Raw genomic sequence first — 12,992 nt, 5'->3', positions numbered from 1 at the left:
ACTGGTTTGGCATTGCACGTCACCAAAAGCAAGTTTACCTCCTAAGTATTCAAGGCTATAAGTGTTCTTCTTTCTGAAAGTAATGATGCCACCTAGCCATATTTTAATTATTAGCAAATTATTGGGGATGTATTCTGAAAATCAGGGCTACATGTGAGAGAACACATTAAAGGAAAACAAAATGGTGGAAAGATTATTTCACATTCTTCAGAAAATCTCATAAATATTTGAAATCTTATTCTAGTAAATTTCCTTTAAATAAACTGATTCAGCTCATAGAAATATAAGAATGGCTTTCAATGATGCAATTAAAGAAAATAAATTAAGATAAAGTTGTGCACTTATGAAAGTATAATTTAAATAAAACATAATAAGAAATCACATTTTAAAAATATGTTGGTATTTATAATTTGATTTATAATATGTATGATTAGACTAGAAATACATAAATATATATAGAAATCAAATTATAAATCAAATTATACATCTTATAATACAAATTATAATCTACATAGTCAAAATAATATGAAATGTTTTAAATTTTAGAACAAAATCTCTAAGTCAGTGATAAAGCTGGAAATTTGCAGATTCTGGAACCAGTCATACTATCCAATTGTAAGCTCCAATTCAAATTAGCTCAACTAAAAGATAAAATGTATTGACTTATATAACAACAAATACCAGACTATAGTTTCAGGCATAGTTAGATCCAGACACTCAGGCCATATCATTAGTAATTGTCCTCTTTCTCTTCATCTCTTCATTCTCAGGCAAGCCTTTTCCCATATTGAGGTAAAAATAACCACAAGCAGCACTGGGCTTGTAGCTTGAAATCTGGAAAGAAGAAAAATTATCTCCACCCTGATACGCTTTATAATCATGTTGCAAAAGAAAAGTTTAAAGCATTTCCCTTGAGAAGCAGGACAAGACAAAGACATTCACTTTCACCACTTCTATTTAACAAAGTACCAGAAGTCCTAGCCAGAGCAATCAGACAAGAGAAAAAAATAAATGGCATCGAATTTGGAAAAAAAGGAAGTCAAACTGTTGCTGTTGGCTGATGGTATGATTGTATACTTAGAAAACCCTAAAGACTCATCCAAAAAGCTCTTAGATCTGATAAATGAATTCAGTAAAGTTCTAGGATAAAAAAATCAATGTACATAAATCAGTAGTTCTGCTATACATCAACAATGACCAACTTGAGAAGCAAATCAAGAACTCAATCCCCTTTACAACAGCTGCAGGAAAAATAAAATACTTAGGAATATGGTTAACCAAGGAGGTGAAAGATCTCTACAAGGAAAACTACAAAACACTGCAGAGAGAAATCATAAATGACACATACAAATGCAAACAGATTCCATGCTCATGGATAGGTAGAATCAATATTGCAAAAATGACCATACCGCCAAAAGCAATCTACAGATTCAAAGGAATTCCCATCAAAACATCATCATTATTCATTACAGAACTAGAAAAAACAATCCAAAAAATCATAGGGAACCAAAAAAGAGCCTGCATAGCCAAAGCAATACTAAGCAAAGAGAACAAATTTGGAAACATCACATTACCTGAATTCAAATTATACTACAAGGTTATAGTTACCAAAACAGCATGGTACTGGTATAAAAATAGGCACATAGACCAATGGAACAGAATAGAGGACCCAATAAAGCCAAATATTTACAGATGACTGATTTTCAGCAAACCTAAAAAGCTTCTTCACAGCAAAAGAAATAATCAGCAGAGTAAATACACAACCCACAGAGTGGAAGAAAACATTTGCAAACTATGCATCCAACAAAGGACTAATATCCAGAAACTATAAGCAACTCAAATCAGTGAGAAAAAACAACAATAACAACAAATAATCCCATCAAAAAGTGAGAGAAGGACATGAATAGACAATTCTCAAAAGAAGATATACAAACAGCCAAAAAAAAAAAAAAAAAGAAATGAAAAAAATGCTCAAAATAACTTATTATCAGGAAAATGCAAAGAAAAAACACAATGAGATATCACCTTACTCCTGCAAGAATGGCCATAATTTAAAAATCAAAAAGTAATGGATGTTGGCATACAAGCAGTTAAAAGGAAACACTTTTACATGGCTGGTGGCAATATAAAGTAGTACAACCACTATGGAAATAGTACGAAGATTTTTTAAAGAACTAAAAGTAGAACAACCATTCAATCCAGTAATTCCACTACTGGGTATCTACCCAGAGGAAAAGAGGTCATTATATTAAACCCATGCACACACGTTTGTAACAACATGATTTGCAATTGCAAAAATATGGCCCATCAACCAAGGAGTGGATAAAGAAAATGTGATATATATAAATATACACACACATACACACACATAAATGGAACAAAATAATACCCTTTGCAGGAACTTTGATGGAGTTGGAGGCCATTATTCTAAGTGAAGTAACTCAGGAATGGACAGCCCAATGTTGTATGTTCTCACTTATAAGTGGGAGCTAAGCCATGAGGATTCATGGGCATAAGAATGATATAATGAACTTTGGGGACTAGAGGAAGGGTGGGTAGTGGATGAGGGACAAAAGACTACATACTGGGTACAGTGTACACTGGGTGACAGTTGCACCAAAATCTCAGAAGTCACTTCTAAAGAACTTATTCATGTAAACAAAAATCATTTGTTCCCTAAAAACTGGTGAAATAAAATTTAAAAATGCATATTTAAAAAATGTCACCAAAGAGCTCTGATTGATGCTGTTTGGGTCATGTGCCTAAACTGGGCTAAGTGCTTTACCTAAAGAGATAAAATCATGTGTCCACCCCTGTATTCAGGAAGTATGGTGATGAAATTTATGGGCCCATCATAGCTACAGTATGAGGGAAGGGAAACTGGACAGAAAAATACAAAAAATAAAATTGGATATTTGCTATGACGCATCAAATATTTAGTTACTCTGTAGGATTAATGCAACATTCCTAGAAGCTACTGGTTGGAGTCACTTGAGAATTTATCAACTTTGGTATAGACATGGCAATGTATACTGAGGATTCTCCTCCTTTATTTTTGGGTACTATCAGAAAGAAAACAAACAAAACTAAAACCGAATGGACAAATGTTGTTTTTAACAACAGAAAGAGCTACCCAATGTCTAAAGACTGCTGAAAAGTAGAGTTCATGCAAAAGCTTCATGGAGAGGAATAAAGAACAGTGGTGAATGCATGGTGGCAGCAGACTTCTGAATGCAAAACCAAAATGTACTTCTTGAAGTAGGGAATTATGCCTGAGGATCAAAATCTTAAGGGAGTACAGAAATAGGAGTGAGCTGGTTGAAGGCAGAAGCCACCCATCCCTTACCCACAATTAAAAAGAATGATTAGTTCAGAAAAAGAAAAGAGAAGAATATACAAAAGCAATCATATAGCAACCCATGTTCACATGAAGCAATCTAGGTTTGTGCTAACTGAGGATAAGACAGGGCCTGTGTAATCAGAAAAACAAAAAAGCAATACCCTGGTAACTTAGAGCACTACTTTGTCCCATCTCCACTTGCAGGAAACTCATCTTATAGCTAGTCCACAAACACTCAGTTTATTTAATAATAAACCATTAGAAGGAATTAACATCTATGCAGAGAAGCCATAGAAAATGTTGCTATGTAACAGATTGAATTTTAAGCAAATATTGTGCCATATTTTTAAAAGTTATTTTAGTAGTGGCCTCTGTGAAAGAAGAGCACAAAACAGAAGATCAAGAACTTAGGGAAGAGATGGATACACAGTGGTAATAAATAAACTAGCATTAGTTAACATGGAAGTACTAAAAATAAGTTAAATGAAACAAGGAAGAAATTAGAAGGAGCTCAAAATTGAATAAACAGTAGAATAAACAATAAAATAGTAATGAACACAAGAGAGAAATGAGAAAAAGGAAATACAATCAAGATAAATAGTTAAAAAGAATTAGAAAGTTGAAATAGAAAATAGTAAAAGAAGACAGAGACACATAATATGCATAATTGGAGTCTGTATAAGAGGGAATATGTAACAGAACAAATGTTTAAAGCTACAATTTAAGAAAATTTTTCTAAAATAAAACAAAAGCAGGAGTCTAAATACAAAGAAAAGGTCATGTGTAATGGATATTCAACCCTGAACATTTTTAGGAAAGTCACTGGACTTAAAAAATAAAATCCTTTTGGCAGCTAGAAATATCAAGAATATCAAGAAATATCAAGTCACTTATATGGTAGAAAAAATATTAGTCATCCCTTATATATTTGCATAACAATATTTAATATCAGGATATGATATTAATATTATTACTAATATTATTATGTCATATATACAGATGACATATAGAAAGTACTAAATCCTGGAAATAATAGCACATTTTGTTTTCATGTGCCCATAAGCCTTTTACAGACATGAATCATACTAGCCAATACAGAGAATCTCAGCACATTTCGAAACATAAAATTAATACAGAAAACATTATCTGATCACAATGCAACAAAACTAGAAACTAAAAGAAGGCAACAACAAAGTGCTCCCACTTCCTAGAAATTGGAAAATTCTTAACACCAACTTTCTCAAAGAGAAAATTTATTCTAAAATTATAAAACGTCTATATAGCTAACAGTGTCCAGAGAAAAGACATATATAGTGCTAAATATTTTATTAATAAACAGAAAGATTGAAAACAAATGAATTAAACGTGTGTTGAGTTAAAAAATGAACAAATAAATATCACAAAAGAATTAATAAGGATAGAATTAATAAGAAAGTGATCCAATGAATAAATAAGTGAAACCAATATATAAATCCCAAAACTGCCTTTTTGAAAAAATATTGAGGGCATGCTCCTGTAATCCCAGCTACTCAGGAGCCTGAGGCAGAAGAATCGCTTGAACTCAGGAGGCACAGGTTGCAGTAAGCAGAGATCACGCCACTTCATGACAGCCTGGGCACAAAGCAAGACTCTGTTTAAAAAATAAAATAAAAAATTACTTTTGGAAGGAGGTTCCAAGATGGCCTAATAGGAACAGCTCCAGTCTACAACTCCCAGCCTGAGCAATGCAAAAGATGGGTGATTTCTGCATTTCCAACTGAGGTACCAGGTTCATCTCATTAGGGCTTGTTGGACAGTGGGTGAGGCAGGCCAAAGAGCAGGATGGGGCATCACCTCACCTGGGAAGAGAAAGGGGTTGGGGAATTCCTTTTCCTAGCCAAGGGGAAGTCACGACAGATGGTACCCGGAAAATTGGGACACCACCACCCAAATACTGAACTTTTCCAAAGGTATTAGCAAATGACACAACAGGAGATTATATCCCGTGCCTGGCTTGGAGGGTCCCATGCCCACAAAGCCTCACTCACTGCTAGCACAACAGTCTGAGATTGAACTGCAAGGTGGTAGTGAGGCTGGAGGAGGGGCATCTGCCTTTGCTGAGGCTTCAGTAGGTAAACAAAGTGGCCGGGAAACTTGAACTGGGTGGAGCCTACCACAGCTCAAGGAGGACTGCTTACCTCTGTAGACTCCACATCTGGGGGCAGGGCATATCTGAACAAAAGGCAGCAGAAACTTCTGCAGACCTAAACATCCCTGTCTGACAGCTTTGAAGAGAGTAGTGGTTCTCCCAGCACGCAGTTTGAGATCTGAGAATGGACAGTCTGCCTTCTCAAGTGGGTCACTGACCCCTGAGTAGCCTAACTGGGAGACACCTCCCAGTAGGGGCCAACTGACGCCTCATATAGCTGGATGCCCCTCTGAGATGAAGCTTCCAGAGGAAGGATCAGGCAGCAACATTTGCCGTTCTGCAATATTTGCTGTGCTGCAGCCTCCGCTGGTGATACCCAGGCAAACAGGGCCTGGAGTGGACCTCCAGCAAACTCCAACAGACCTGCAGCTGAAAGTCCTGACTGTTAGAAGGACAACAAATAAACAGAAAGGACATCCACACCAAAACCCCATCTGTACCTCACCATCATCAAAGATCAAAGGTAGATAAAACCACAAAGATGGGGAGAAACCGGAGCAGAAAAGCTGAAAATTCTAAAAATCAGAGTGCCTCTTCCCTTCCAAAGGAATGCAGCTCCTTGCCAGCAATGGAACAAAGCTGGATGGAGAATGACTTTGATGAGTTGAGAGAAGAAGGCTTCAGACGATTGGTAATAACAAACTTCTCCAAGCTAAAGAAGGATGTTCGAACCCATTGCAAAGAAGCTAAAAAACCTTGAAAAAAGATTAGACGAATGGCTAACTAGAATAAACAGCACAGAGAAGACCTTAAATGACCTGATGGAGCTGAAAACTGTAGCATGAGAACTATGTGATGCATGCACAAGCTTCAGTAGCCAATTAGGTCAAGTATCAGTGATTGAATATCAAATGAATGAAATGAAGCAAGAAGAGAAGTTTAGAGAAAAAAAGAGTAAAAAGAAATGAACAAAGCTTCCAAGAAATATGGGACTATGTGAAAAGACCAAATCTATGTTTGATTGTTGTACCTGAAAGTGATGAGGAAAATGGAACCAAGTTGGAAAACACTCTTCAGGATATTATACAAGAGAACTTCTCCAACCTAGCAGGCCAACATTCATATTCAGGATATACGAGAATGCCACAAAGATACTCCTTGAGAAGGGCAACTCCAAGACACATAACTGTCAGATTCACCGAAGTTGAAATGAAGGAAAAAATATTAAGGGCAGCCAGAGACGAAGGTCAGGTTACCCACAAAGGGAAGCCCATCACACTAACAGCGGATCTCTCAGCAGAAACTCTACAAGCCAGAAAAGAGTGGGGGCAAATATTCAACATGCTTAAAGAAAAGAATTTTCAACCCAGAATTTCATAACCAGCTAAACTAAGCTTCATAAGCGTAGGAGAAATAAAATCCTTTACAGACAAGCAAATGCTGAGGGATCTTGTCATCACCAGGCCTGCCTTATAAGAGCTCCTGAAGAAAGCACTAACCATGGAAAGGAACAACCGGTACCAGCCACTACAAAAACATGCCAAATTTGTAAAGACCATCAATGCTAGGAAGAAACTGCATAAACTAATGGGCAAAATAACCAGCTAACATCATAATGACAGGATCAAATTTACACATAACAATATTAACTTTAAATGTAAATGGGCTAAATGCTCCAATTAAAAGACACAGACTGGCAAATTGGATAAAAAAATCAAGACCCATCAGGGTACTGTATTCAGGAGACCCATCTCACATGCAAAGACATACATAGGCTCAAAATAAAGGGATGGAGGAAGATCTAACAAGCAAATGGAAAACAAACAAACAAAAAAAGCAGGTGTTGCAATCCTAGTCTCTGATAAAACAGACTTTAAACCAACAAAGATCAAAAGAGACAAAGAAGGCCATTACATAATGATAAAGGAATCAATTCAACAAGAAGAGCTAACTATCCTAAATATATATGCACCCAATACAGAAGAACCCAGATTCAAAAAGCAAGTCCTTAGAGACCTACAAAGAGACTTAGACTCCCATACAATAATACTGGGAAACTTTAACACCCCACTGTCAACATTAGACAGATCAACGAGACAGAAAGTTAACAAGGATATCCAAGAATTGAACTCAACTCTGCACCAAGTGGACCTAATAGGCATCTACAGAACTCTCCACCCCAAATCAACAGAATATACATTCTTCTCAGCACCACATCGCACTTATTCCAAAATTGACCACATAGTTGGAAGTAAAGCACTCCTCAGCAAATTTAAAACAACAGAAATTATAACAAACTGTCTGTCAGACCACAGTGCAATCAAACCAGAACTCAGGACTAAGAAACTCACTCTAAACTACTCAACTGCATGAACACTGAACCACATGCTCCAGAATGACTACTGGGTACATAACGAAATAAAGGCAGAAATAAAGATGTTCTTTGAAACCAGTGGGAACAAAGACACAACATACCAGAATCTCTGGGACACATTTAAAGCAGTGTGTAGAGGGAAATTTATAGCACTAAATGCCCACAAGAGAAAGCAGGAAAGATCTAAAATTGACACCCTAACATCACAATTAAAAGAACTAGAGAAACAAGAGCAAACACATTCAAACACTAGCAGAAGGCAAGAAATAACTAGATCAGAGCAGAACTGAAGGAGATAGAGACACCAAAAAATCTTCAAAAAATCAATGAATCCAGGAGCTGGTTTTTTGAAAAGATCAACAAAATTGATATACTGCTAGCAAGACTAATAAAGAAGAAAAGAGAGAAGAATCCAACAGACACAATAAAAAATGATAAAGAGGATATCACCACCAATCCCACAGAAATACAAACTACCATCAGAGAATACTATAAACACCTCTATGTAAATTAACTAGAAAATCTAGAAGAAATGGATAAATTCCTGGACACATACATCCTCCCAAGACTAACCAAGAAATGGTTGAATTCCTGAATAGATCAATAACGGGCTCTGAAATTGAGGCAATAATTAACAGCCTACCAACCAAAAAGTCCAGGACCAGATGGATTCACAGCCAAATTCTACCACAGGTACAAAGAGGAGATGGTACCATTCCTTCTGAAACTATTCCAATCAATAGAAAAGAGGGAGTCCTCCCTAACTCATTTTATGAAGCCAGCATCATCCTGATACCAAAGCCTGGCAGAGACACAACAAAAAAAAGAGAATTTTAGACCAACATCCCTGATGAACATTGATGCAAAAATCCTCAATAAAATACTGGCAAATCGGATTCAGCAGCACATCTAAAAGCTTATCCACCATGATCAAGTGGGCTTCATCCCTGGGATGCAAGGCTGATTCAACATATGCAAACCAATAAACATAATCCATCATCTAAAGAGAACCAAAGACAAAAACCACATGATTATCTCAATAGATGTAGAAAAGGGCTTTGACAAAATTCAACAGTCCTTCATGCTAAAAATGCTCAATAAATTCCGTATTGATGGAATGTTTCTCAAAATAATAAGAGCTATTTATGACAAACCCACAGCCAATATCATACTGAATGGGCAAAACCTGGAAGCATTCCCTTTGAAAACTGGCACAAGACAGGGATGCCCTCTCTCACCACTACTATTCAACATTGTGTTGGAAGTTCTGACCAGGGCAATCAGGCAGGAGAAAGAAATAAAGGGTATTCAATTAGAAAAAGAGGAAGTCAAATTGTCCCTGTTTGCAGATGACATGATTGTAGATTTAGAAAACCCCATCATCTCAGCTCAAAATTTCCTTGAGCTGATAAGCAACTTCAGCAGAGTCTCAAGATACAAAATCAATGTGCAAAAGTCACAGGCATTCCTTTACACCAATAAGAGACAAACAGAAAGTCAAATCATGAGTGAACTCTCATTCACAATTGCTACAAAGAGAATAAAATACCTAGGAATCCAACTTACAAGGGATGTGAAGGACCTCTTCAAGGAGAACTACAAACTACTGCTCAATGAAATAGAAGAGGACACAAACAAATAGAAGAACATTCCATGCTCATGGATACGAAGAATCAATATCGTGAAAATGGCCATACTGCCCAAGGTAATTTATACATTCAATGCCATCCTCATCAAGCTACCAATGAGTTTCTTCACAGAATTGGAAAAAACTACTTTAAAGTTCATATGGAACCAAAAAAGAGCCCGCATTGCCAAGACAATCCTAAGCAAAAAGAACAAAGCTGGAGGCAAGATGCTGGCTGACTTCAAACTATACTACAAGGCTACAGTAACCAAAACAGCATGGTACAGGAACCAAAACAGAGCTATCTTCCAATGGAACAGAACAGAGCCCTCAGAGATAATATCACACATCTACAACCATCTGATCTTTGACAAACCTGACAACACCAAGAAATGAGGAAAGGATTCCCTATTTAATAAATGGTGCTGGGAATACTGGCTAGCCATATGTAGAAAGCCAAAATTGGATCCCTTCCTTACACCTTATACAAAAATTAATTCAAGGTGGATTAAAGACTTAAATGTTAGAATTAAAACCATAAAAGCCCTAGAAGAAAACCTAGGCAATACCATCCAGGACATAGGCATGTGCAAGGACTTCATGATGAAAACACCAACAACAATGGCAGAAAAGCCAAAATTGACAAATGGGATCTAACTAAACTAAGGGGCTTCTTCACAGCAAAAGAAACTACCATCAGAGTGAACAGGCAACCTACAGAATGGGAGAACATTTTTACAATATACTCATCTGAAAAAGGGCTAATATCCAGAATCTACAAAGAATTGAAACAAATTTACAAGAAAAAAACAAACAACCCCATCAAAAAGTGGGCAAAGGATATGAACAGACACTTTCTAAAAGAAGACATTTATGCAGCCAACAGACATATGAAAAAATGCTCATCATCACTGGCCATCAGAGAAATGCAAATCAAAACCACAATAAGATACCATCTCACACCAGTTAGAATGGTGATCATTAAAAAGTCAGGAAACAGCAGGTGCTGGAAAGGATGTGGAGAAATAGGAACACTTTTACACTGTTGGTGGGACTGTAAACTAGTTAAACCACTGTGGAAGACAGTGTGTGATTCCTCAAGGATCTAGAACTAGAGATACCATTTGACTCCACAATCCCATCACTGGGTATATACCCAAAGGATTATAAATCATGCTACTACAAAGACACATGCACATGTATGTTTAATGCGGCACTATTTACAATAGCAAAGACTTGGAACCAACCCAAATGTCCATCAATGATAGACTGGATTAAGAAAATGTGGCACATATACACCATGGAACACCATGCAGTCATCAAAAAGGATGAGTTCATGTCCTTTGTAGGGACGTGGATGAAGCTAGAAACCATCACTCTGAGCAAACTATCGCCAAGGACAGAAAACCAAACACTGCATGTTCTCACTCATAGGTGGGAATTGAATAATGAGAACACTTGAACACAGGGTGGGGAATATCACACACCGGGGCCTGTCATGTGGTGGGGGGAGAGGGGAGGGATAGCATTAGGAGATATACCTAATGTAAATGACGAGTTAATGGGTGTAGCACATCCACATGGCACATGTGTGTAGATGTAACAAACCTGCACGTTGTGCACATGTACCCTAGAACTTAAAGTACAATAATAATAACTAAAAAATACGGGTTGCATAAACTAACAAACAAAAATAAAAGGAAAAATATTGATTAAATCATTCACTGACCTAATTTGTTTTTGTTTAGAAATTAAGAAAATAATTAGACTATTTTTGCTTAATTCTCAAAAAAATCTAGATGCAAAGGTAATTTTTATTGGAAAATATTATTTACAAAAACTGACTCCAGAAGAAATAGAAAAATCTAAGCAGACCAAATTACACAGAAGAAATAGAAAAGGTTGGCAGAGAACGTCCTCTCAAAAAAAAAGCACCAGGTGAAAACAAGTTAACAGAGGGTTCCCACCAATGTTTTGGAAAATAACGTTATTTAATCAGTTTCAGAGTTAAAAAGCATGGCTTCTGAGTCTTTTCCAGAAAATATAAATAAAGCATAACCTGGATACCAAAACTTAATAAAGATCGTGCATACATCTGTGGTATAGAATTCAGGGCAGTTTGATTTCTCAAAGTCACCAATAGAGAAGGAGCCCCTAGAGCAAGTTTGCTAGCAAGATGAAGATTTATATAATGTAGTGTAAGTATGGAAGTCATACCCCATCACCTTTGCCATATTCTACTGGTTAGAAGAAAATCATGGACCCAAACCATCCTCAAAGAAACTTGATTATACAAGGGCAAGAATACCAGGAAGCAACATTAAAGTCTGTCCATCATAGCCCCTAACACAAAACTATGTAAAACTGTAATTCATGAATATCAACACAAAACTCTCAGATAAAATAATGACAAAAATATATCAACATCCTAAAACAGAACATTGAAATCTAGTAGAGATAATTCCAGAAATGCAAGGATGGTTCAACATTTGTAAATCTATCAGTATAATCCATTGTATTTATAGGTCTAAAAGAAAAAACAGATCATTTCCATAGTTCCACAGATGCTGAAAAGGCATTTAACACAATTCAGCATTCATTCTTATTTTTAAAAACATTTACATACTTAACACTTAACTAAATTGCTCCTTATCATAATAAAAAGTATGTTAGCTTGATAGCCAGTTAGTTGATTCCCTCTAAATTAGGAAAAAGAAGGACGTGCCATTGTATTGGAAGTGTCTGTCAATGCAATTAAAACATAGGAAGAAATTAGAGACATAAAATTGGAAAGGAAAAAGTAAAATTGTTAGGTTTTGTAAATGACATAAATAGGTACCTGGAACACCGAAGAGAATCAGTTAAAAAGTACTACAGGGAATCCAGTAAGACAACAGAATGGAAATAAATATAAACCAAGATCAAGCCTAAATAAGAAGAGCATGGCCCCTTTCCCTTGATGATAGGAGACTCAAGATACCAGTGTTCTACCTTCTCAAGGCACCAGTCCTTCAATCTCCCTCAATGACTTAAGAGTTTAGTTTATTTCTCCACATTTGTAGTTTTCAGAATGTTGCATATGCAACACCACACTGTTTATAACACCATATCTCTTTTATCTCAAACTAGGCATGCAATTCAATTCCCCCAAGAAGACAACTCTAATTATACTCTGCAAATTCTCTGCATGCCATTACTCTTTATACTCCTACACTTATGACAGCAGTTTGTCTTGTCCTAATTTGTGTTTACTGGTATGTTGCTTACTAAGTAAGTGTTAAGTGGTGCACGTTTGCTTGTCCAAATAAAGAATTTGAGAACTCTGTCTTTTCTATTCCCTTCCACCCATAGTGCTAGCTGTAGTGGTTCATACCCAAGTGCTTCATAAATGCTTCTTTTAATTTTTAAATCAATTTTCAAAATAGGGAACATATTTCCATAGTTCAGACATTAAAATCGATACAGTAGCATGTTTCTCCTATCTGACTCCCTATCTTCTCAGTTTCCATCACCACAAAATGTA

The sequence above is a fragment of the Theropithecus gelada genome, chromosome 4 (genome assembly GCF_003255815.1).
Source record: "Theropithecus gelada isolate Dixy chromosome 4, Tgel_1.0, whole genome shotgun sequence".
Classification (NCBI taxonomy): domain Eukaryota; kingdom Metazoa; phylum Chordata; class Mammalia; order Primates; family Cercopithecidae; genus Theropithecus; species Theropithecus gelada.
The sequence above is the reverse complement of the archived record's forward strand: the minus strand, read 5'-3'. Positions refer to the sequence as shown.